Below are 27,532 nucleotides of genomic sequence, written 5' to 3'. Positions count from 1 at the left end.
GAGTTCTAGCAGAGAATTTGCATTTCTGACAAGTAATCTCCCAGATGATCTTAGGCTGCCAGCCTAGGAGCCACACTTGAGGACCAGAGCCTTGCCATACAGGGGGTCACGTTCAGAGTGACCTAGTTCTGAAAAACAGGCTCTTTCCCTGAAACAGTAATTAAAAGGTTTACTATTTTATTTGAGGTATTATTCCTTTTGCTCATGAGACATATAATTTTAATCTCTATATTTAAAAAATATTTTACTTATTTGAGAGTGATAGAAGGAGAAAGACAGAGGGTGTGTGTGTGTGTGTGTGTGTGTGTGTGTGTGTGTGTGTGTGTCAGGGCCTCTGACCACTGCAAATGAACTTCAGATGCATGTACTACCTGTGCATCTGGCTTTACCTGGGTACTGGGGAATCAAACTTTGGTCCTTAGGCATTCCAGGCCAGTGTCTAAGCCATTGATCAATCTCTTTAGCCCTTAATCTCTAGGTTTCACCAAGAATTTAAAAAAATATATGTCTGCTACAGTTCAAATAAGTCAACCTATTAAACTAAGTTAAAATATCTTCCAGTGTTCTTGCTTGAGAATAATAACTATTGAATGCTAAATGGGACATTTATATAACCCCTTTCAAGGCTAATGAAGCATTGCAGAAGAGGGGGCAGAAAGAATGTAAGAGCCAGAGGATGAGGAAGATCCCTGTGAAAGGCTATCTTCTGGACATGATATGGCTATTACATTCATGAACTCACAGCAACTGTTGTTACCTGCATAAGGCCTGCCCAATATTGGGCTCATCAACATTCTGTCATGGGTGAGGGAGGGACTCCCACCCAATCTTGAATAGTTATTGGAAGCTAATGGAATATAAAGGATGGGGAGACATTTTCTTCAGTGCTTTGTCAACTGGTAAGTCTCCCATGATTTAGTAGAAAAACCACGTACCCATGCTCATGTAAGCAATCCTAATTAAACTTAGGTATAGCAGTAACCTTCTCATGGTTGGGACACAACACATGACTAGAAGCAGCTTATGGAGGGAAGCTTATCTCTGACTTGCAGTTTTGAGGGGATGATCATGACAGGGAAAGCGTGGCAAGAGCAGACAGCCAAGAGTCACATCTCCACACCAGCAGGGAGGAAGGAGAGAGGCTGAGCTGCCGAGGGTGCCAAGCAAGGCTGGGCTATAACACACCAAAGTCTACTGCCAGTGCCCCTTCTCTCCAGAATGCGCCACCACCCCAAAGCTCTACCAGTAGGGGATTGAGCATGAAGTTCAATTACAAACATATGAGGCTATGGAGGACATTTTATATTCAATCTATCCCAGTAGATGTCCCTTATTCACAAAGAACATCACAGCAGAAATGGAACAAGTTGGGAAGAAGAAGAGATTCCAAAGGAAATAGAGGGAAACAAGAGAAGGTATTGGGGGTAAATATGATCAAATGCATTATAATATATGCATAAAATTGTTCAAAAATGAATGACAAGTTCCAGTATTCTATTTCCAAACATGTGCTGATATTGATAATAATGCAGTGCATATTCCAAAACAACTGAGAAAGATTTTAATAACTTCTTTTGTTGCTTAACTCTTTCTCATTCTTTCTTGATTTTACCTATTCTTCCACATTAAAAAAAAACAAAACTGGCGAATATTTTAGGTGGTAGAAATTTGAATTATCCTGATCTGATCCTTCCACATCATCTCATGTGCTGAAACAGCAGATTGTATCCTATGAAAATATACAATTATTTGTCAATTAAAAAAAAAAAGTCTGGGTCTTAAGGCCCACTAAACTCAGCCATGGAGTTTCTGCAAAAAACTAGAGGATTTTCAAGATTTACTTCAGGGAGAACCAGCCAGTGAGCGTCTCAGCTGAGCACCCTGGGTCTTGCAACCACCACTGCCTCTGAGAGGGAATGGGTTTCCATGTGATGTCAAGCTTCCACCCGATGACCTTCTCCCAGCTTTCTGCCTCACCAGGTTGGACTTTGAGAGAGTCAATGAAATGGGCATATGCAGGTGCATTGCCTCAAAAACAAATGGGAGTAAGGTGCAAGTGCCTTTCTTGGAGCCCAGTGTGTTGGATGTGAGGCCAGGGATCTTGGCTTCTGGGAGCGTAGGTGTGTGGACCAGTTCTTTGATCTCTCTTGCCATCGTGTATGAAGGGGACAGACAGTCTCTACCTGCTGGGAAAGCTTCCTGTGGTTCTGTATGTAGAAACTCCGTAGATGATGGTTGGGACTATAGTTGCTCTTATTTCCTGACCCCAGAGTGCAGACTTACTCTGAGGCTCAGGAAACACAAGGTCGGGCCGATTAGACTTTTCCTCCTCTGGCGGCTCTCTTTGCTTCCTCTTTCATGCGAGCATGTTGGCAAACTTTTACAGAGATGTTTCTTAGCAGGCTGCTAGAATGTGCTTGCACATTTTTCCTCCTCCTGAATTTCCCCTTCTGTGGATCCCATTAGGCAACAGAGCCGCTCAAATTCCACTTGAGCCTTTCTAAAACCAGCAAAGCGAGGCCAGCGGCCCTCCTGTGCAGCCTCATTGGTATGCCATCCCACCAGGCGTGCCGGGCACTCTAAATGACACATGAATTATGCATGCTGGGGCTCAGTGCCACATTTAGCATGCCTGGAGCAGCATGCATTTTGAAGGAAAGTCATTTTGATGCTGTGATGTATCACAGCAAAACACTCGGCTGGAGGCAGGGCTTGTGTGCTGGCTCTTAGAGGGTGACGGGGCAGGCACACAGTGTGGCCTGCTGCTGGGCTACGGAGGCCGTCATGGCACATTAGTCCTCCACCAGATGAGAGTTGGCGCCCTGGCAGTACCCTCCTGCTGGCCAATCTTTAGGTCAGCCTTTGTTTCCCTGTGATAGTTGGACCTCTCAGGCTTTTAGTTGAATCTCAGTTGAGCTTAACTTCATGCTTTAAAGACTAGGGTGGGGCTGGGGGCCAGGGAGATTGCTCTGTGGTTAAAGGCACTTGCTTGCACAGCCTGCTGGCCTCAACTCCCCAGCATCCACATAAAGCCGGGTGCAGAAAGTGGTGCATGAATCTGGGGTTCACTTACAGCAGCAAAAGGTCCTGGTGTGCCCATTCTTCCCTCTCTCACAAATTAATAAAAATAAAAATACACACGGATAACCAAGTATCTCTGAACTCTGCAGCATAGGCTTATGGCCCCTATAATTCTACAGTGGTACCTCTACTCACCAACACAGAATAATGCTTATGCTAATCTTTTCAACTTAATAGGATTTTGAATCGCCTTGGAGGCACATCTCTGGGCGTTCCTATGACGAAGTTTCTAGGTTAGATTAACGAAGGTTGGCAGAGCCACACTAAGTGTGGGCAGCTGTCCCAGACTGGATAAAAAGGAGAAAGTGAGCTGAGCGCCAGCGTTCACCTCTCTGCTTCCTGACTGTGGATGCACTGTGACCATCAACCTCCTGCCGTCATCTCTCCCTCTCTGCTTCCTGACTGTGGATGCACTGTGACCATCAACCTCCTGCCGTCATCTCTCCCTCTCTGCTTCCTGACTGTGGATGCACTGTGACCATCAACCTCCTGCCGTCATCTCTCCCTCTCTGCTTCCTGACTGTGGATGCACTGTGACCATCAACCTCCCGCCGCCATCTCTCCCTCTCTGCTTCCTGACTGTGGATGCACTGTGACCATCAACCTCCTGCCGTCATCTCTCCCTCTCTGCTTCCTGACTGTGGATGCACTGTGATCAGCTGCCCAAGCTCCTGCTGCCTCACCTTTCCCACCTGAATGGACTGTAACCCCAAACCATGAACCAAAACAAGGCTTTTCCTTCCTTGAGTAGCTCCGGTCAGGTATTTTGTTGCAGCAACAAGAAAACAAAGACCATGTTCTATTCAGGGGACTGTGCCACTCTGCACAGGGGGGAGCCTCATCTAAAGAGAAGAGGCAGGTCACCATGGACTGCAGACCAGGCCCTGAGCACACCAGGGCACTCTGCTTCGACCTGTAGAAGTCCTTTTGCTGGGAGTGCCACCTACCCCTTCCTAGAAAATTCCAGGCATCCTTGCACATTCCATTCCAGATGACTTCTCAATTAAGCTTTACATCCTCCTGTCTGCCCGAAGACAGCTGCCCCTTTGACCCTTCACATGAAGCAGAATGACAAGACCAAGAGGACATCAGTCCTGCCCGGCCAAAGCTCTGTCATGGCTCTCCAGAGCCACGCTGTCTTCATCTTTCTTCACTAGCCTCTAGCGTTGCGCTCGGGCTGGGAAGTTTCCCCCTCAGCTGGCACCCAGGTTTTACAGGAAGGGAGCGACCGTGCTTGCACGGAGTGGCGCGTGGCTGCGGACCCGGTGCTTGAGATCACCTTATCTTCATGCATGACTGTGGCTGAATTATCAGTTACTTTCTCACTGCTGGAACAAAACACTAGACCGAGAGCAGCTTGTGGGAAGAAAAGGGTCTAACTTAGCTTAGCATTCCAGAGCGTGGAGTCCATCACGGTAGTGAAAGCATGAAGCTGTAGTCACATTTGATTAGCATCGAAAGGAGAGAGAGAGAGGGCGCGAGCGAGCTGGGATATACAATCTCAAGGCAAGGCCCCTAGTGACACACTTCCTCCAGTAAGCCTCCACCTCCTGAAAGTTCTACAACCTTTCCAAACATTCCCACGCTGCTGCTGCTTAAGTGATCAAGCACATGAGACTATGGGTGGGGCCATTCTTACATTCAAGCCGTCATAACAGGAATATGCAACCGGATCCCTGGGCCCCTGAGAAGATCAGACAAACCAGTTCAGGACATCAGCCTTGTCTCTGCCATAGGGCAGATGTGAAGGAATTTCACCGGTGCAGGTGGATTACCTGAAAAGTATCTTCTGCTTTCCAAGGCTGTTGCCACCACCACTTCCTCTTCCTCCCCCTCCTCTCCTCCTCTGTCTTCTGTTTCCTCCCCCTCCTTCTCCTCCTCACCTTCCTCCTCCTCTTCCTTCTTTATTTTTTCACACGTGTCTGTGAGGTGTACATGTGTGAAGGCTAGAGGTCGATGTCAGGTGCCTTTCCCAGTCATTCTCTCCTTTCTTTTTCTTTTTTCTTTTCTTTTTTTTTTTTTTTTTGCTTTAAGCAGGGATTCTCAGTGAACCTGGAACCTATGGCTTCAGCTCAACTAGCTATGCAGCAAGCCCCAGGGATTTCCTACCTCTGCCTCCTCAACACGGGGGTTTGGGGCACGTGTCTTTGTATGTGGATTCCACGTGGGTGCTGGACACCTGAACTCAGGTCCTCATGCTTGTGGGACAAACACTTTATAGGCACCATGCCAACCAAACCATCTCTCTAGCCCCCCCCCAAAGGCCTTCTTACTTATTATTTCATTGTAATTATCTTCAGAGCCATTCACAAGAAGCTAGATATGATATCTGAGAATTGTGATCAATAACTTTCATATTCTGTACTAAATACTATTGAGCTAAACCAAAATGGCTTGGTTACTTTGCTTTGGAAAGCACTTGCTCCCAGGAGATAAAACTAAGAGACATGTAAAGAGGTTTCGCTGTCACACTGACTGCCTGATACATCTTTTCTTACATTAAGATCCTGCCTTGTCTGTGTCTGATGGGCCTAAGTCTGTTAAGCCAAAATTCTTCCAAGTCCCAACCACTTTCTGACCTCACGAGGCCCCTCTTTACAGGCCTCTCACTGGCACCCTAGTCCTATAAACATCCTTCCAGGGGTCTCCTCCTTGAGATGCTGCGAGTATTCGGACAAGGTGGTCTTCTTCCTTTTTACAATAAGCTAATTAGCTTTGCTTAACCAGGCAGTCCTAAGTGGTCTTTTGCAAACAATCTTGTGGCCTCAGTGTACCCCCCCACAAAACCTCATGCTTATTCAGATATCACATGCTCTGAGGATATTTTACTACTGTCTGCAGTAGGAAAACCTCCTCGAGACAGCACGGCCATGATGACCTGCCTCCTCTGCGGTTCTGGGCCCCATCAGAGAGCCTCTCCAGCCCCTTAAGTCTGCTCCGGTCCATGCTTAGTGTCTGACAGCCGAGGTTGGTTGGTTTCCCAACCTACAGCAGGGAAGAACTGCTAAGCCTTAAATGAAGTGTGGTGATGAGGTCTCTGCTCAGGGCTGGAGACCATGGCGGCCTGCGACGGGCTTTGCCCAGGACTGTGCCTGTCCTCTGCGCAGCTCCATGGCTCAGGCCCGCCGTGCGTCGGCTTCCCCAGGGCCTCCCCACCTGAGCCCCGGTGCGCTCAGTCCGACTCGGATGCTCCCGGCGCTCTGCTGCCCCGGACACAAACATAGCTGTGAAGTGTAAGGAAGGGCCATGGGTTCTGAGGATGAGAAAGAATGACACCCACTGGGTGCTCAGGGAGGGTACCCCCTCATGATGTGTCATGCTGCACCAGGGGCCCAATTATCAGGAGCTCAAGAGGAGGCCATATGGGAGGTCGGAAGCGTGACAGCTGGTCTGGGATTGTGGGGCGCAGGGTCCTTGTGCAGTTCTAAGTTGTTTTCTGTGCAGGGCACAGCCTGGGCGCCCCATGGTGCCTTGCAGTTCACGTTTTCAGCAAGATTTATAGCTCCTCTTGTTCCAGCCATTCTGTTTGTTGGAAGTCGGGGGAGAGGCTGCTGGAGTGGCGTGACAGACATCACCACACAGGCCTAAAGGCACTGCCTTCGCTCCCACAACCAAATGCCAGAGACAGGGCCTTGTATAAGAGCAGTTAATGTCTCACGGTTCTGCAGGCTAGGACTTCCAGGGATGTATAAGAGCAATTAACGTCTCACGGTTCTGCAGGCTAGGACTTCCAGGGTCGAGCCTCTGGCAGGCTTAATATCTGGGATGAGCTGAAAAATCAATTCAAGGTAAAGCACACTGTGTCCTGACATGTTGAAAGGGACAGATGGACAAAATGAATGAACTCTGTGTTAAACCTCTTTTATAAGAGTCTTAATCCCACTAACGAGGGAGAAACCCCATGACCCAATCACATTCCAGAGGTCTGTCCACTTCTTAACACTTACACTGGAGGTGGTGGCAGAATAAATTCTGCAGAGACACGCATTTTAAAACCACACCGGGTACCCACATGGCAATGGGATACAGCCCAGGGCCTGGCATGAAGAAGAGCTCAAACTCTCACATCAGCTCCCCCTAGTGGCCAGGGACGTCAGCTTCCCATCACCCTGGGCTTATTTTGACTCCTGGGACTTTCTGGTGGGACTGGCTGAACTGAAGTCACCAACCCCACGCCGTGTGCCCAGGTGGTGTCCAGTGCGAGTCCTCTCCTCCAGGACACATCCCCGCCGGAACAAGTACCCTGGTGTGCATGCTGCATGGGTTCCCCATGGGGCCGTGGGAGGGCATCTCGGGCTGTGGTGAGAGGGGTGAGAGGAAAGAGCTCTTATTAAGTCCCTACCAGCCTGCCAGGCAGGCCTGCAGGAGCGCATCCTTCAGCTCGCCGCCCCGCAGCGTCTTCCCCCAGCCAGGAACCGCCAGGCCCCTCTGAGATGTCACCACCCCCACCAAAACTCACCTGAGTAAGAACGGGTGTCCTCCATCCTTATTCAAAGTCTGCACAGAACAAGCGCTTTGCTGACTGAGCCATCACCTCAGTCCTGACAACAAGGAGCTTGTGAGGTTTCTAGAATGTGGAGTCTGAAGCCAGAGTCCCTCAGGGAGCTGGTGTGGGAAGGGATTCCAGGGCAAGCGAACAGCAGGGGAGGCCAAGGTGAGGGCCAGCCTCAGCACACCTGGCCAGTGATGCCCTTGGCTTGGATTCAACCTGTAGAACTTCCGAGTCAACCTACAGTGTCAACTGCTCACAGAAACAACCACAGGGTCCCCCTGATTCCTGTCAACCATTACCAGCACCCCCTGGAGCTTGGATGTCAAGGGAGTGTGAGAAATCAGAAGGTGGTTCCCACCATTCACCATCAGTGGCCATCTGGAACTTACAAGTGTCCCTGAGCGCATGCACAAATGGACAAACTTGCCACAGCTGCTGACTTGATGCGGGGACAAACCGAAGAGACCGGGCGAAGCGCCTGGAAACTTCCCAGGAGGGGCTGCAGGCCTGTGCCCGGCACACCTGTCTGTGGCTGTGCTCCCAGCTCTCCCAGAGAACCGCTTTTGCGGCCTGACGTGGAAAGAGCTCACAGTGATGTGCAGGCATGCAGTATGTGTGACAGCAAACCCCTTGTGCCAGTTAGCTTTCTGCTACTGTGACAAAATACCTGAGAAAAGTCAGTGTATGAAGGAAAAGGTTTCTTTGGTTTTGGAGCTTTCTGGATTTCAGTGCGCATCACTTGGCCCTGTTGTTTGGGGCCTGTTGCAGCATGGCACACTGTGGCAGGAGCACATAACAAAGGAGTCTGTGTGCTTTCCCCTTCAAAAGCACGCCTCAGTGATCTGACGTCCTCTATCACAAAACCCCTGCTCCTGAAAGTTACACCCCTGCCCAGCAGTGCCGCAGGCTGGGGGCACAAAGCGTTAACCATGGGCTTTTGGGGAATACTTCTAAGCTGTAGGATCCATCTAGTCCGTGAAGTACTCAAGATGAGTTCATTCTCTATTACTCTGCACTCCTTTTGAAAGCAATCCCTTCAGGAGGCCCCCACAGAGTCAGCTATTCAGGAAACTGGGTTCCAAAGCCAGGGAGAGCAGTGGGTGCTGGGCGGGTGGAAGAGGGAAAGATTCAGGAAAGACACGAAGGCGAAAGAGTGGCAAAAGCCCAAGTCCACGTGGTTTCTGGGTAAGAAAGTGGATCAGGAGTTGCAGCTGAGCAGTGGATGGACGTAGTTAAGAGAACGAGGAGGGCCTTCCTCTCCCCACCAGCTCCCTGACCCACCAACCTGCTTCAGCTGTAGTTACCAGGGAAGTCCTCCCATGTGGCACTGTGAGAGCTGTTGAGGGCGCTGCCACCTTCTGCTGGGACCCTGAGCAAAGGGCTGGGTGTGGGGGACAAGGGTTCTTGAGGCAGCATGATCAGAGGAAAGTGTGTGTGTGTGTGTGTGTGTGTGTGTGTGTGTGAGAGAGAGAGAGAGAGAGAGAGAGAGAGAGAGAGGGAGTGTCAGTTCTTGGTCAGACTCTTTCTAGGTGAGGACAGGATCTTGGGGAGTTCTTTGAAGTACTGGGCAGAGCTGGACCATGCCTTCTAGATAAGAGAATTGAAACAGAACTCCAAAAGTGACAATTCAAATATTGTGTTTGCTAAATGAAAATGTGCAAAAGTTAGATAAGGGCCTGAACTAGAAAGAGGAAGAATTGTATAACTTTTTTTTTTCCCTTGTAGAATTACCAATATAAATGATTTCTTTTTATATTACAAACAAGTTTGGCCACATAGCAACTTAATTGCATGTTTGTTATCACAAAGTGAGGCCCGTAACTGCCAAACTGGTCGTTTAATTGGGGAGAGAGAATTCAAAGGCACCCGTGTCGTGCTGGGCGTCAGCCTGAGAGCATCTGGCTTCCAGCTTCTGCCGGGGTAAGTGGGTCACCGTGGAGCTTGTCTCCGACTTGCTGGCTGGGCTGTGGTCTGCTGGTCATCACCCCTGAAATGCACCAGCAGATGTCTCCTGATGCCTTTCTCTGTTTCTCTAGTTCCATCTACTTGTCTGGGAAGGTGGGAATGAAGAGAGGAAGTAGAAGTCCTGGGGCCTATGTACCCCAGCATCTGTTAGCAATGTGCCCATATCTCCAATTCAAGGCACCATGCTAACTCAAGGAGGTGCTTTTATTATTAAATGAATTATAATGCTCTGTCACCAGTTGATTGCTGTCCCTCTTCCTTTGTTTTTAATGTATGTATGTATGTATGTATGTATGTATGTATGTATGTTTATGTAGGGGGGCATATATGTGCACATGCATGTGGAGATCAGAAGACAATATTGGGTGAAAATGAAAACCCAATATACCAAAATTTATGGGATAAAATGAAAGCAGTTATAAGAAGGAAGTTAATAGCTCCAAGTGTCTGTATTAAGAAATCCAAGAGAGGGCTGGAGGGATGGCTTAGCAGTTAAGGCATTTGCCGGCAAAGCTAAAGGACCCAGGTTCGATTCCCCAGGACCCATGTTAGCCAGCTACACAAGGTGGTGCATGCATCTGGAGTTTCTTTGCAGTGGCTGGAGGCCTGGCACGTCCATTCTCTCTCTCTCTCCCTCTTTCTCTCTTTTAAATAAATAAATAACTAAATAAAGAAAGAAAGAAATACAAGAGATTTCAAATGAATAACTTAATGATTCATCAAGGACAAGCCAAGCTCAATATTAGTAGGCAGAAAGAAATGTGTAAGAATAGAAAATAAATTAATGAAATGGAAACAGAAATATGATACAAAGAATCAACAAAACAGAGTTGGTTCTTTGAAAGAGTTAATAAGATCAACAAATCCTTAGCCAATGTGAAAGGAAAATGAGAGAAGATCCAAATTAGTAAAATTAGGCATGAAAAAGGGGGCATTATGACACAAAGTAGTGAAATTAAGAAAACCACTAGGACATAAAAACATGTACTCAATTAAATTGAAAAGCCAGAACTGGATCAATTTATAGATGCATATGAGCTCATCAACTCAAACCTAGAAGAGATAAATAATATAAACATATCAATGACATGCATACAAGTATTTATAGTGAAGTAGTAACAGATGATTTCTCAGGTATAAAAAGCTCAGGCTCCAATGGATTCACTGCTCAATTCTACCAGATCTTCAAATAAGATCTTCTAATACTGGGGATGAGTCCCTAGTTCCCACATAAAGCCAGATGCACAAGGGGGCATGTGCAGCTGGAGTTTGTTTGCAATGGCAGGAAGCCCTGGTACACCCATTCATATTCTCTCTGGCTCTGCCTGCTTCTTTATCTCTCTCTAATAAATAATAAATAAATAAAAGTTAAAAAATAAGGAAATGAAGGAACACTACTAAACTTTTGTGAAACTAGTATTATCCTTATATCAGAACGAGACAAAGACACAACAAAACCCAAGAAAATTATATACCAATCTTTCTGATGAGCATATATGTGAAAAATATGAATAAAATACTTGCAAATGGAATGCAAGAATACATCAAAAAGATCACCTATTGTGATCAAGTTGCTTTATTCCAGAGGAAAGATAACATCTTTAAAACACGATGCTAGTTAAACTGGATCTGCATGCAGAAGAATGAGACCAGTACCTTACCTTTAACCCTTCACAGCAATCAACTCCAAATGGACCAGAAACCCTAACAGGAGGCCTGAAACTCTGACTAGAGGAAAATATCAGGAAAAGTCTTCAAGATATGGGAATGAGCAGAAACTTTCTGAGTGGGATCCCAGCTGCCCCAGAAATAGTGTCAACAGTTGATAAGTAGTACCTCACAAAATTAAAAAGCTTCTGTACAAAGGCTGGGCCTGGTGGCACATGCCTTCAATCCCAGCACTCTGGAGGCAGAGGTAGGAGGATCTCCTTGAGTTCAAGGCCATTCTGAGACTATTCCAAGTCAGCCTGAGCTAGAATGAGACCCTATCTCGAAAAACAAAACAAAACAACAACAAAAACAATTAAAAAAAGCTTCTGAACAGCAATAGAAAAGAAATAGTTAACTGAGTGAGGGCACAGCTTATAGAATGGGAGAAAATATTTGTCAGCTATATATATGACCACTAGGTGGCACAAGCGTCTGGAGTTCAATTGCAGTGGCTGAGGCTCTGGTGTGCCAATTCTCTCTGTCTCTCTCTCTCTCTCTCTCTCTCTCTCTCTCTCTCTCTCTCTCTCTCTCTCTCTCTCTCACACACACACACACACACACACATTCACTCTCTAAAAAAAATGAAAAGGAAAAATAAAAATGTGGGCTAAAGAACTAAACAGAGTTCTCAAAAGAAGAAATAAAATTGACCAATAAATATTTTAAAAAGTGTTTAACATCCTTAGCCATCATGGAAATGAAAGTGAAAACTACTTTGAGATTCCATCTCAACCCCTGTCTGAATGACTTTCTTTTTTTTTTTTTAATTTTTATTTATTTATTTGAGAGCGACAGACACAGAGAGAAAGACAGACAGAGGGAGAGAGAGAATGGGCGCGCCAGGGCTTCTAGCCTCTGCAAACGAACTCCAGACGCGTGCGCCCCCTTGTGCATGTGGCTAACGTGGGACCTGGGGAACCGAGCCTCAAACCGGGGTCCTTAGGCTTCACAGGCAAGCGCTTAACCGCTAAGCCATCTCTCCAGCCCCCTGAATGACTTTCTTCAAGAAAACAAATAGCAACAAATGATGGCGATGGTATGGTGAAAGAGGAACCCTTACTGCTTAATTGTGATTGTAAACTGCTGCTGCCACTCTGAAAAGCAGTGTGGAGTTTCTCAACAACAGAACAAAACTAAAAACAGACCTGCCATATGACCCAACGATAGCACCGCTGCACACACTCCCAAACGACTCCACACTCTTCTACAGATACTTGCTCCTCAATGTTTATTGTTGATTTCTTCATAATATCAAAGATGTCCATCAGCTGAAGAACGAATAATGAACACGTGCTGTGCTACATCTATAAAATGGAATTCTATTCAGCCATGCAGAAAAATGAAATTATGAACTTTTGCTGGAAAGTGAAGAGAACTGGAAAATCTTATATAGAGTGAGACAACTCAGGCACAGAAAGACAAATACCACAAGTTCTCTCCCCTGTGTGCACTGTAGCTGAGAGCCCTTATGCATGTGGGTTGTAGTGGGAGAGAAAGCATGTGTATGCTGGGAAACTAGGAAGAAGCTGAGGAGAAGGGGAAAGTGAGGCTTCAAGGGGGCGGGCATGGAAGCTCGCAGATCTCAAGCCACGTGACAGTCAGAGGGGATGGGTGGGTGAAAGCCGGGTAGGGGCAGGAAGATGAAGCTGAGGAAGGCGAGAGAGAGGACTCAGCAACACTGTTTGTATTAACAGAGTAAAGCAAAGTGTTTCTTTCCAATATCTGCAACTAAATTAGTACATAAACTTAGCTTGCTAATATTTCCTTGAGACAATCTGCATGCATATTAGATCTGATAAAATATGGTTGACTTCCTACTAATTTGTAGGTTTTCATTCAGATATTTTTCTTTGAGCAATAAACTCATTTATTTTCAAGTTTTCTGCAGGAGATTTCTACCACACCCTCCAAGGCTCAGGGAACATTGCAGAAGAGGGGGTAGAAAGAATGTAAGAGCCACAGGGTGGAAAGGCATGCTTTGAGGTATGGTCCCCACCCTCCACACACAGGATGGCTGGTGCATTCATGACCCCACCTTGGTTACTGAGAGCCCCACTGAGGAGACCCTCAGTGGAATGCAGATGGGTAGAGAAGTAATAAGAGGAGAAGCTGATAGAAATATCACCAATTTGCCATATTCTCATATGCTTATATTCCCAATAAAATTTCTTATAAAAAAGAGTAGGAAAAAACATAAAACTGGAAATGCCTTAGTGTTTTAAATTTTTCATTTAAGGGCTGGAGAGATGGCTTAGCGGTTAAGCGCTTGCCTGTGAAGCCTAAGGACCCCGGTTCGAGGCTCGGTTCCCCAGGTCCCACGTTAGCCAGATGCACAAGGGGGCGCACGCGTCTGGAGTTCATTTGCAGAGGCTGGAAGCCCTGGCGCGCCCATTGTCTCTCTCTCCCTCTCTCTGTCTTTCTCTCTGTGTCTGTCGCTCTCAAATAAATAAATAAAAAATTAAAAAAAATTTTTTTCATTTAATTAATGATTATAGTACACATGCCTGGGTGCATGTATGGGATGTGTGATGATCAAGTTGGGGTGATTAACATATTCATCACTTCAAATGTTGCTTCTTTTGTTCGGATTTAGAATTGCAATCTACAGGTGAACACTGAAGATTAAAGTAGTCACACGGGAGGGTACAATGAATTTCTGGAACACTGACCCCGAGTCACGTGGTGGATCTTATCTTCCATTACTCCTGCCACAGCTTCTCTCAGAAGTGCATCTTGGGTAAGAAAAGCATCAGAAAGCTTTAAGAATCTGGACCAAACCCATATTTACTTATTTACGGTTTTGCTCAATAATTCTTTCAGAAAACTGTAGTCACAAAGATAAATATCCTTAATGTTTTGCTGGCCAAGCGAGTGCTGTTCATCCAGGGGGGACACAACCCTAGTCATCTCGGGTGCTTTTCTGTGGCCCCTTCTTCCCTCTCCAGTGCTTGAAGTGGTCTTTCGGTCCTTGCACTCTCCAACTTCCCAGGCACCTGTTTGACACTCACACAATGCTGACCTGATCTTCACCTGCCCAAGGTGTTCCTCTACTACCCAAGGAGCACAGGGAAACTGAGCCAGGAGGAAGAAAACACTGTGGTCAGTACTGAATGCCAATTTTCACATTTCCATCAGGAGTCTTTCCTGCCTCAGCCTACAGGCTTCCCCGCTCCTCACTTTCCTTCCCCCTTTCTCTACACTAGCCAGCCCTGTGGGAGTTTGAATGTATGGCCCCACAGACTCAGTTTTTAAAAAATATTTATTCATTTATTTTCAAGCAGAGAGAGAGAGAGAGGAGACAGACAGAGAGAGAATGGGTGCGACAGGGCCTCCAGCCACTGCAAACGAACTCCAGATGCATGTGCCCCCTTGTGCATCTGGCTTATGTGGGTACTGGGGAATTGAACCTGGGTCCTCTGGCTTCACAGGCCTTAACCATTAAGCCATCTCTCCAGCCCTTAGTTTTTTTTTTTTTTTTTTTACTTAAAATTGAGTTTGAAGTTTCAGCCCCTGAGAGGCAGACTCCTACTACAGAGAGTGTTACTGGGGGCAGAGTTGGACTCTAGCACAAAGGAATGCAGAGAGATTTTGAGCCCTGGCACATCCCTGTTTGCTGCTTTTTGGTGTCTACTGGCTGGTGGTCTCTCTCTCTCTCTCTTTGGATTTGTGAGTGGGAGGCAGCTTCTTCCTCCATTACTGGAATGTCCCCCGGATCTGTGAGCTTGAGGTAAGTCCTTCCTCCCATAAACCTGTGTTTGGTTGGAGGCTTATCCCAGCGTTGTGGGGCTGACCACCACATGCTCTCTGCTCTACTGCCAGGATCTATATCTTCAACTCTCTTTCCTCTGAGCTCCCCTGGTGACTGCACCTGATCTAAGTATACTGAAAACCTTCCATTACTGTCTGTGCCGTGAGCAAGCATTGCTATCAATTTTGCATGGGTCTGTGAACTATTCTCTGTGGCTTCTGCAAGGTTCTGGAGACCAGATGTCAGGTGTCGAGCAGACATTGATCATTGTACACCTAGCATAGGCTCGTCCTCATCTGCTTCCCACAGAGCTTCTCTGGGGCTGGAGAGGGACAACCAGAGTCGTGAGTATGTCTGGATTCTCAGCAGCCTGCACCTCAGAGTGGGGGGCACAGTCTATCTGAGAGACTAATGCAATCCAATCTCTTTCTGCACTTCTGCATATAAACTACTCTCTTTCCCCAAGGCACCTGCCTTCATTATGACTGCAGGCTTTGATAGAAACCCTGCTCTTTCTGTACCAGGATGGCACACAGCCTCTGGGAATCCACTTCAGGCACAAATACATCTAATGACACTTCAAAATTGCCATCACAAACACTTTATAAATTCTCCAAATTTTTAATCAAGTCCTGTAATTTTTAATGCTTCTGTGTCAACCCCCCACATAAATCATATTCTTTCTTCCCCCTTTTCAATCCTTTTTTTTTTTGTTAGTGAAGAAACCTTCCGTGATTCATTTGCAAGTCTGACACACTGTGCATATGAAAATGATAGCTGAAGATTTAAAAAAAGTAGTAGTGAAGATTAGAGCTGTGTCGCGACATTTTCCCACCCTCCTTTCTTGGTTCAAGTCATTTTGTCACTTTCTCCCATTCTGGCAATACACAGTCCCCTCCAAATACAGCACCTGAGTTACTAATGCCATTCAAGCCATAGTGCTCAGTCTGAAAGGAGACGGGGTGTCACTATATACCAGCTGCCCGGTGTACACACCAGGACCGTCCTAGCCTAAAGATGCTTATTTACTAAGCTTAATGCTACTTTACCATTGGTTTAATGAAACTTATTGATTTATTTACTTTTTATTTATTTTATATTTTTACATTTTTAAAATTAATTTATTTTTTATTAACACTTCCATGATTGTAAATAATATCCCATGGTAATGCCCTCCCTTCTCCAACTTTCCCCTTTGAAACTCCACTCTCTATCATATCCCCTCCCCCTCTCAATCAATCTCTTTTATTTTGATGTCATGATCTTTACCTCCTATTATGATGGTCTTGTGTAGGTAGTGTCAGGCACTGTGAGGTCATGGATATCCAGGCCATTTTGTGTCTGGGGGTAGCATGTTGTAAGGAGTCCTACCCTTCCTTTGGCTCTTACATTCTTCCTGGCACCTCTTCCGCAATAGACCCTGAGCCTTGGAAGGTGTGATAGAGATGTTGCAGTGCTGAGCACTCCTCTCACTTCTTCTCAGCACCATGATGCCTTCTGAGTCATTTCGAGGTCACTGCCATGTGGAAAGAGAAAATTCTCTACCAAAAGTGAGAGTAGCATTAATATATGGGTATGAACATTAAGAGAAGTGCTTGCTGGGCAGTTTATAATCATATATACATTTAGCCATATAGCTACAGACTTTACACCCCTAGGGTGACTACCCCTGTTTTAAGTTGCTTATTTTTATTTATTTATTTATTTGAGAGTGACGGACAGACAGAGAAAGAGGGAGAGAGAGAGAGAGAGAGAGAGAGAGAGAGAGAGAGAGAGAGAGAGAATGGGCATGCCAGGGTCTCCAGCCACTGCAAATGAAATCCAGATGCATACGCCACCTTGTGCATCTGGCTTATGTGGATCCTGGGTAACTGAGCCTTGAACCAGGGTCCTTAGGGTTCACAGGCAAGTACTTAACCACTAAGCCATCTCTGCAGCTCATAAAACGTATTTTTAATGTATGTTTATTAACTACTCATATTTTCTGGTAGATGGGTAGGGTTGTGTTGTCAATGGGTCTCATGAAGTACTGTGGGAAGAGGACTTAGGCAGAAATGCATGGATCCCTCTGGCTCACTATCCAGGCAGAGTGACCTAGAAAAGAAGGTGCACAATGTCCCTGAGGATGACATCCAAGGTTGTCCTCTGGCCTCCACGTGAATGCTCGCCCGCGTGCACACAAGACACACACACACATAAGGACCTGGCCCAGCCCTGGTATAATGAAGACGTAGGAAACAGTGAGGAAGGGATGAACTTCAGTAACTTTCAGGTGAAGGGAAGGGCATGAGCCAGGCAGGTGATGTCGATGGGGAACACTGGGCACCAAGTGTGAAGTTGCTGAGGACAGGGTAGGTAATTAGTGATACAGCATAGGATGTACCATGGTATCCGGATTTCCTCCCATGGGGCCTTCTCAGCTCAGACCCTTCCTGAGGGTTCCATTCACTATAAAAAATGATTGTTAGAGCCACTAGTTGGGTCATTATGCAGATGCATTGCCTCTTACCCATAACTGATGTCTAACCCCACAATAGGGTCCCTGCAGAGGGGGATATCAGGAAGGAGGCTAACAACGGTGCCAACATGACTGTGTACACCCTGTGTACATAACTAATAAATAAAAATCCCATCTCTAAGAGGGTGCTAATAATGTTGTACTTCAACATCATGACAAAATAATAATGATGGGAACTCAAAAAACAAAACAAAAACAATGAGCAAGGCTGGCCATTGAGGGAGAGAAAGCTGCACGCACAAAAGGGACACGCAGGACAGCACGTGCTGGGCTAAGTCGAGGTCGAGCCTTCTGGAGAGTGACAGGCATCTTCCATCAGGAACTCTATCTCCCAGAGGACAGGAAGCAGTTGTATTTTCATGTAGAATTCTGGAGGAAGTCAAGCCTCCTTTACAATCAAGGCTATACTTTTGGGAAGTTCTCTAAAGATCACCACATATAAGAGAGGAGACGGAGAATGCATTTCATTTAAATCTCACTAGAACTGTGTGAAACAGAGATGGAACTTCCACGAAGAGTTCTGGCCCCAAAGAATCAGGTACTCCAAGTACTGAGAGTCCAGAGAGAGGCTTCTCGTACACATGTGGCTCAGGGTTTGCAACCGTTCTTCCCTGAAGGTTGATGGGAAGATTTTATTAAAGCCCACTCTTTGGGTCTGGGGAGACAGATCAGCGGGCTTGCTTTTCAGGCTTGAGAACCAGAGTTTGATCTTCAGAACCCACACAAATGCTTTTACTTACGTTTTGTTTTGTTTAGTCGTTATCAGTACATCAGAAGTGGGTCTACACGGTTAACTGCATGGTGCTTTTGTGTGTGTATCCATATGTGGTGTGTGCATGTGTGTATGCATGTTTTTATATGTGTGTATGTAGAGGCAGAGGTAAACATTGAGTATCTTCCCTTCTTTATTACTTATTATCAGCATATGTTTGATTTGTATAGCTACTTTATGTGCCTATATATCCAGGGTCATGTGAAAAATTCTCAGACATAAAGATATTGCAAGTGAGAAAAGGATCAGACCAAGGTGGCAATGAAGAAGCAGCCAGATTTCAGATATTTTACATGTATTAACTTTCAGAGAAAAGGAAAATACTCATGATAAAATTGTACAAGAGGGGGTTGGGCGAGTGGAGTGAGGCAGGCAGCAAGCAAGGGGTACCAGGGATGGCATTACTTCAAGGGACAAAGGGTGTTCCAGGTGGAGGTGGTGTGGGCCAGGGAAGCTACCTGCATCTTCATGCAGAGTGGGCATTGTACGTGGTGCAGAAGGGGAAACCCCCGTGGTTCTGGGGATGATAGTGGAAAGCTTGGCTCTGCTTAGAGCTAGATAATGAAGAATTTCCAGAGAAGAGATTTACCATTCAAAGCTTGCTGTTGACAGTTTTCCAACCATGGGGCAGAGCAGAAACTTGGTGGTGAGGGCATGTGGGGAGATTAGAGATCAGGGGATTAAAAGAACTCGATGAAAGTCCACATACAGAGTGCTTTGAGCTTCTCATTATACTCTAGAGAGGCAAACAGCACAATGGCCTGATGAATTACTCTCAGTGGTCTGGTAGGAGCAAGAGAGGAGTCAGTTCCAATGATCTCTCTTTCCTGAGACTAGTCCCTTAGACTGAATCATGCTGAGGCATCATTGAACTATATTTCATTCAGAATTTAATAGTACCTCTTGAACAGTTACCTGGACACTTTTGACAGATGATTGTGCATTCCCTGTGTCTCAAGAAGTCATTTGTAATAAAGGAGAGCCTGTCACCTCAACTTGCTAGCTGTGAAGCTCTAGTCATCTACTCCAGGGGCTCCGGCTGATGGAAATTCACTTTGATTCTACATCTTGACCATTGTGAACAAAGTCACCATGAACGTGGGATCATAGACATGGCTATGGTACAGATCTCATTCTCACTGGCTGGATAGTAGTTTGTAGGACCACTCAGTCCTATGGTGGGACCAACCAGCCAAGGAGTTACAGAAAGTATAGCTACATATAAATCTAACAACTGGACCTGAAGCTGCATGAAGCAAAAAAAAAAATGAAAGGCAAGAAAGGAAAATCAGAAAGTTCAACAGTAAGTTGAAAACTGTCAACATTGCACATTCTGCAAAAGATAGAACTAGACACAAAGAAGCAAAAGAGTAGGGTATAAAACAGCACAGTGAGCCTTGCAGAGCTCGCTCTCCACCATCCACAGAGCAGCCTCTTGTGTAAGGACCCTGGCCAGCTCCACTCCAGGACCGTCTTGAAACCTGCTTGCCAACACAAGCTTTTCCACTACATTCTCTGACTCTTTTTAAATTTTTATTTATTTATTTATTTTTTGTTTTTTGAGGTAGGGTCTCACTCTGGTCCAGGCTGACCTGGAATTAGCTCTGTCATCTCAGGGTGGCCTTGAACTCATGGCAATCCTCCTACCTCTGCCTCCTGAGTGTTGGGATTAAAGGCGTGTGCCACCACGCCCGGCTCTGACTCTTTTTTTTTTTTAATATTTTATGTATTTATTTGAGAGAGAGAGAGAAAGAGAATGGCATACCAGGGCCTCTAGCCACTGCAAATCAAGTACAGATGCATGTACCACTTAGTGCATCTGGTTTCATGTGGGTACTGGGGAATTGAACCTGTCATCTCTCCAGCCTCATTCTCTGCCTCTTTGTTACTTTTTCTGGATCCTACTTGAATGATGTTTTGGGGAAAGGGCCCCCAAAACTTCCCAAGGCCTGAGTGTTGAGTTTAAAGTCCCTTTGTTCTCATGCTTATGCATATGCACAAACTTTTTAAATAAGAACTTTTCATTGGGAACTTTAAAATATGAGCATATTGTAAATTGGTTGTGCTTCCATCAGGTGATCCTCTTATTTCCCCTCTCCCTGCCCCAGTCCCACTGAGGACCGTTTTTAGAGGTGAGCACTGTCATGAGTATACCAGTCAGTCCCTATGGTGGGGACAACGATTCCCAGTCTGCCTTCCCACAGTCTGGCTCTTTCTATGCCTCCTCTGCAATGTTTCCTGAGCCTTGGAGGCTGTGTATTAACTATGTCTTTCAATCTGTGGTAAGGAGATTCAATACAAGGTGCTCAGAGAAAGCCTCCAGGGACATCTGGAAGAGAATTATCCATCTGAGCTGTGGGAACATCCAGCACCTGGTAATTGGCTACATTAGTCAAGCTCATGTTGTCTAGTCCAGAAAGGAGAATTCAAGTTGATACTCAAGATAAACTGAATATCCCAGATTTTCATGGGAAATTCAAATAAATCTCTAATACATCAGTAAATTTAAATTTGTTAATAAGATAAAGTAAAAATGTCTCCAGGATTCTTAACATGTGCTTGGCTTTTATTTATATTTATAACTGTTGGATATTAACGATACAATGTTCATGTATTCTGTTTCAAATACAGCTCTCTAGATTTTCATTAAGATACATAGAGTTATTTTATTCTATTAAGGCACTTTTAAATTGTTTTTGGAGGGAGTGAGAGTATGTGAGTGAGGAAACAGAGGGAGAGATAGAGAGAATGGGCACGCCAGGGCCTCAGCCACTGCAATCAAACTCCAGACACTTGCGCCACCTAGTGGACATGTGCGACCTTGAGCTTGCCTCACCTTTGTGCATCTGGCTTACATGGGATCTGGAGAGTTGAACATGGGTCCTTAGGCTTCTCAGGCAAATGTCTTAACCACTAAGCCATCTCTCCAGCCCTTAAGACACTTTAGATTCAAAAATGTTATTTAAAACCATAACAAAAAGGAACCATTAAGTATAAAAAGGAAACATAAAATGTTGGAAATATGGAATATATTCTTACTAAAGAAGGTTGGGGAAAAGGCAATGATTTGAGGTGAGAAAGGATTTTTTTTTGTATGATAAGATAGCTTTGTTCTAAAAGTCATTACCCCAAAATGAAATAATAAAGAGATGAGGACAAAGACCAAAAACTTAAGTACATCACAGTAGGCCTGAGTAAGTTGTAAAAAGGTTTATAAAGATAAAACTTGGGCTGAAGAGATGGTGCTACAAGCCTGCTAACTCGAGTTCAATCCCTAGCATGCACGGACAGCCAGGCACAAAGTGGTGCATGCAAACGTAATCCCAATGGGCAATGGAAGATGGAACCAGAGAACAGCCTTCCCAGAGGCAAAATAACAGCAACAACAAACAGGAGAGTCTGTCTCAAATAAGGTGGAAGGAGAGAACCAACCAACCACCCTGAGGTTGTTTCCCACATATACACACATACATACTTACATACATATATACGTACATATAGATAAAACTTAAAGATGATTATACATATGATAGTTAAACGTTATTTAAAATTCCCAAGGTCAACTTTTACTAGATACTTATTTTATTGGTTATTCTGCTGCTGACTTCTAGGAAAAAGCTACAGACCAGACACCAGATCCCTCAGTTACCCCTAAATCAACCTTTCAGTTTGGCATCTGGGTCTTTCAACAGCAAGGATAAAATAGAGATAGTCCAAAGGCCCAAGGGAAAAGATTGACTACAGACAAAAGAACAAACCCAACTGGTAGTCTTGGCCCTTGGAGACTACTATGCAAATATCAAACTCTTATTAAAATCTCCAGAGATTATCTTTAAAATCTGCCACACACCAAACTTGACAACTTTGCTCCTGTGCCCCAAAATAAACAAAGGATTATCCTACTCCTAGAGAAACACTGTAAGACAGGCCTGACTGAAAAGGGCAACCTTTAACAAATACTAAAGCAAAATGCTTTACAGATAAAAATAGCTAAGTGGGAAAACTCAAAAGGCAGGGCTGGTACAGTCAGCTTTTAAACCAAGCCTCACCCTCCCAGAACTCCATTTCAACAGTCTACACTTACCACTTGAACCAGAGCTTTATACCTGAGAAAAGAGAAATGGGTCCCTGTTTCAGTTGACTCTAAACTTTTCTAATCCTTCATGTCATTGCTCTATATGGGAAATAAAGAGGGCTTTTTATGAAGGAAAAATCTTCTAGTTAATTATGGCCCTAAAATTTTACCTGTTTGAGATGCTGTCTGGCTACTCACACAGGTCACAGGAATGTCCTTTTGGAACCCCCAAAAGACAATTGTCTTGTTATACAAGGAACAAACTGAGAAATGCATGTGCCAAGCAGAGCTCAGGGAGGCAAGAGGTGACTCTAATGCCCCTTGCCCAAAAGTTACGTGTAAGCCCATCTATACAGAGGCAGAAAACCCACTTGTGGATTAAAGGAGAAACTGAGCTTCCACTGCCCCAGGCAGAACGGTGAAGTTATTAAGGGAATTCATGACTCATGTCACCTGGGAAGAATAGCTTTAACTACTGTAATTACTGTGCCTTTGAGATAAAACAAAAGATTAACATCCACAATCTGAGAAGTTGTCAGGGCTTGTCCCCTCTGTTTCCATAGAAACCAAGGAGGTGGAGCCCAGCCATCTCCTTTGCTTAATTTACCCAGTACAAAGGACAGGGATGTTCCCAAGAAAAGACTGGAGTTATATTTTCCCCAGATGACTCCCTGTGGAGGATAGACATGCCTCTGGCACCTTCTTAGGATGGACAGAGCCTAGCCAACTGGACTAAAAGGACTCGAGGAGTTAGCAGGGCTTATGTAGATGGCTCAGCTGGTAAAACGCTTGCCACACAAGCCTGTGGACTTGAATTCAGATCTCCAGCACCCATGTAAAAGTGAGGCATGATGGTGAAGATAGGAGAATCCCTCCATAGTCTGGCTGAATCAGTGATCTCTGGATAAAATGAGATAGCCTGTCTCAAAAAAAAAAAAGTTGTAGAGCAACTGAGAAAGACACCTGATGTCAACCTCTGACCTCAACACATGTTATCACATGTGCATGCATACCAACACACATACATGTGTCCACATGAATGCATAACATGTATGCATGCCACATATATGACATTACAAAAAAACTGGAAAAGGGACTCCCTATCAGATCAGCCCCTTCTGAGACCAAAAGGGCTGCCATCAATCTTCCTTGAGCATCAGTTGCAGTAAAAGTAAAGGAATGCTCTTCGCTGATCCCTGACTCGGGAATGACACTGGTTCCTGCTGAGCCCCCATATCCTCGGGAGCATCCTAAAAGCAGGATGGCTCAGTGGATAAAGCGCTTGCCACTGAAGCCTGCGAACTGGAGTTCAGTCCCCCAACAGACACGAGACGTGAGAAGCTACCCAGTGTTTTCTGTGACTCCAGCGTGGTGGTGCTGACCGATGGCAAGACGGAAGGTGGAGGCAAGAGAATTTCCCAGAAGGTCAGCAAAGAGCACAGCAGCAGAGTGAGATCCAGAGCTAGAAACCCTGTCTCCAAACGAAGGGGAAAAGTTATCCTTTGACCTCCACATGCATCCCACGACATGCATGCATTCCCACTCACACATGCGTGAATAAAATTGAAAATAAAAGGAATAATAATTTAAAAGTCATTGGGGCTGGGGAAATGGCTCATCAGCTAAAAGTACTTGCCCCACAAGCACGTGGGCCTAAGAGAGCCTGAACCCAATCCCGAGAGCCCACATAAAGAGCTGGGAGTTGGCGCACATGCCTGTCACCCCAGCCCTGTGGGTGGGAGCTGAGACAGGAGAATCACTGGGCATGCTGCTTGCTGGGTCTGACCCAAAGCAGCAGCTCTAGGTTAAGTGAGACCCAGGCTCAAGAAAATAACGCAGATGAGTGGGTGATAGAGGAAGACACGTGGCGTTCTCTCTGACATCTGTCTGCGTGCACACTGACCAACACACACCTGCACGAACGCGTGCCTGCACCACACCTGCACACTGCTCTCAGATCACACACATTACACACACATGCCAAAAATAAAATTCAGAAACCTCAAGACACTTCTCTCCAAACCAATAAAAAAAATCTTAAGCCAAGGGTAGTGGCGCACGCCTTTCATCCTAGCACTCGGGAGGCAGAGGCAGGAGGCCCCTGTGAGTTTGAGGACAGCCTGGAACTCCAGAGTAAATTCCAGCTCAGCCTGAACTAGGGTGAAACCCTACCTCAAAACAAACCAAAAAACAAACAAACCAAAAAGACATCTTAAATTCTCACATACAAAGATAAATTCCATGTATAAATTGATTGGTAATTCTAATTTTATGTTTTGATTTGTTTTGTTGTCATTTCTTCTTTAGACGCTAAAAACATCATATGTACTCAGTGATTACAACCACATAGCATTCTTCTAATTTATTCTCTAACAAAATTCCTTCTTTAAAGAAAAATTATTGAGGGGCTGGAGAGATGGCTCAGCAGTTCAGTGGTTAAGGTGTTTTTCTGAAAAGCCTAATGTCCTGAATTCTATTCCCTAGTACACATGTAAAGGCAAATTCACAAAGTGGCATGGTGCATGCATCTGGAGTTTGTTTGCAGTGGCTGGAGGCCCGGTCGTACCCACTCTGTCTGGTCTTTCTCTCTCTGCTAGCAAATAAATAAATAAAAATATTAAAAATATTTACTGAAAACTTTAATACACGAACCTATTTCAATTTGGTCATATTCCTATTGGGCTTACTCTCATATCCCTGTCGGTATCTGGAATCACTGTGGGGTTAGAAAGGTACCAGTCAGGCCCTGTGAGTGGGAGGCAATGCCTCAGAGGACACCTTCTTTGAATTGTTATTTTATGACTTGCCATATTCTCAGTGTATAACCATCAGCATATTTTTAGCATCATAATACCTATGGTTAAAAAAGCTATTCCAATTTTAGTGATAATCCTTAGATTAGACATAACAATCTGCTGTGTACTTTTATTGTTTACAATTCTACATCTCGACTAGTTGAATCTTTTCTTCCAGATTTTCATCAAATGAAAATTTTCAGCTTTCTCTGTGTGGAACCTCTTTGGTCCCTCTTAAGCCAGGTAGGTCAAGGTCAAGACTTGATCCCTGATAGACAGGGTCTCTGTCCCTATTTTGCTTAAGGGTGTTCAAAAATAATTTTAGTGCAGGAGAGGTGGCTTAGCAGTTAAGGTGTTTGCCTGCAAAGCCTAAGGACCCATGTTCAATTCCCCAGATCCCATTAAGCTAGATGTACAAGGTAGAGCATGTATCTGGAGTTCGTTTGCAGTGGCTAGAGGCCCTGCCATGCCCATTCTGTCTCTCTCACTCCTTCTCTCTAATATAAAAGTAAAATATTAAGAAAAAAACTTAGACAATTATTAATCCTTAAGAGGAAAGGGATCAGAGGGGACAATTGAGGCAAGACAGCAAATTAAGGGACATGGGAAGGGGAAGAAACCCTCTTTCTGGGATCTAGCTCTCCCTTCCTAATGAGTGAGATTCAAGAAGTTTTAAATTTACTTTTATTTTTATTTATTTATTAGACACACACACACACACAGAGTGTGAGAGTGAGAGAGAAAGAGAGAGAGAGAGACAGAGAATGGGAATGACAGGACCTCCAGCCACTGCAAACAAACTCCAGGTGCATGTGCCACCTTGTGCATTTGGCTTATGTGTGATCTGGAAAATTGAACCTGGGTTGTTAGGCTTCGCAGGCAAGTGCTAAGCCATCTCTCTAGCCCAGATTCAAGAAAACTTAACACAACTGATATAGACAGAATTGCCTACAGAGATAACATGTTTTCCTAAAGACATCTCAAACAGGAATGCTAAAACAATAAATGAAGTGTACCTACTTAGTTAGGGCTAGCATGTTTGTGACCTTGAGTTTTACCCTATTAGCACTCTACTCTCATCCCTAAATTTAAACAATGCATCTCATAAAACCACCATAGAATTTAATTTATAAAAGGAAATTTGTAAGATAAGAGAAATAAGCCAGCCTCTATTATTTATACTTAATTTTTAAACTTTAGTTAAACTTTAAGCTTTGCTTAATCTTGAACCCTTACCATAAATTACATCCAGTGAGCAATGTACCTTAGAAAGCCAAAAGAAATAATATAAACTATATATATATATATCTATCTCACTATTATAAAGATACTGAAGTTCAACTCATTGAGAAGCCCACATCCATGTCTTGGGTATACACTATCCATTTCTTATATGACTTTGCCTGAATCCTTAATAAACTTCTGACTCTGTGTGGTGGTTTGATTCAGGTGTCCCCATAACCTTAGGTGTTCTGAATGCTATGTTCCCAGCTGATGGAGATTTGGGAATTAACGCCTATTGGGGGCAGTGTGTTATTGGGGGAGGGCTTAGGGGAACTATAGCCAGTTTCCCCTTGCCAGTGTTTGGCACACTCTGCTATTGCTATTGTCCACTTTATGTTGGCCAGGGGGTGATGTCCACCTTTGGCTCATGCCATCATTTTCCCTGCCATCATGGAGCTTCCCCTTTGAGCCTGTAAGGCAAAATAAACCTCCTTTACCCCACAATATGCTCTTGGTTGGGTGATTTCTACCAGTAATGTGAACCTGACTCCAACAGTGATGTTGGTACTGAGGAGTGGTGTCATTTGCTGCTAGATACCTGACTGTGTGGCTTTGGCCTTTTGGAGCTGATTTTCGAGAGGAATGTGGAAGGATTTGAAACATTGGCCTGATAGATGCCTTGCTATTTTGTAAGTATAGCTTGATGGGCTATTCTGGTCAGAGTTGAAAGATCTGAATGCAGTAAGAACTATGGTCTATGAGGTTTGCCTTGTGAGGGTGAGAAAGAGCCTTGCTTAGATTGGGCTAGAAGCAGTTTGTGTGAGAGGCTTGCTGTTATGCCCATGTCATGAGAATTTGTGTAGGGTTGCATTGCATAGAAATGGACTGGTGTGTCCAGAGGGATTTGGAATAGAAATGAAATCTTTGGGCTGAAGCTTCTGCCCCTTCAGCTGCAATTGAGAGATTATAACCTTTGATTTTGGGCCACCTAACCTGCCACTGGAGTAACTGGAAGAATATAGACTGTTTTGAAGGGACCTGAATGATCAAGGATGTCCTGTTCTTCAAAGTGCTTTATTCCCCTTGGATTAACAAATTGACACCTTACCTGGTGTTGTGGAGTATAAGAAATGCAGGAAATAAAGGGTCATT

This window comes from Jaculus jaculus, chromosome 5 (assembly GCF_020740685.1).
Source record: "Jaculus jaculus isolate mJacJac1 chromosome 5, mJacJac1.mat.Y.cur, whole genome shotgun sequence".
NCBI classification, from domain to species: Eukaryota; Metazoa; Chordata; class Mammalia; order Rodentia; family Dipodidae; genus Jaculus; species Jaculus jaculus.
Note: the sequence above shows the minus strand (reverse complement) of the source record.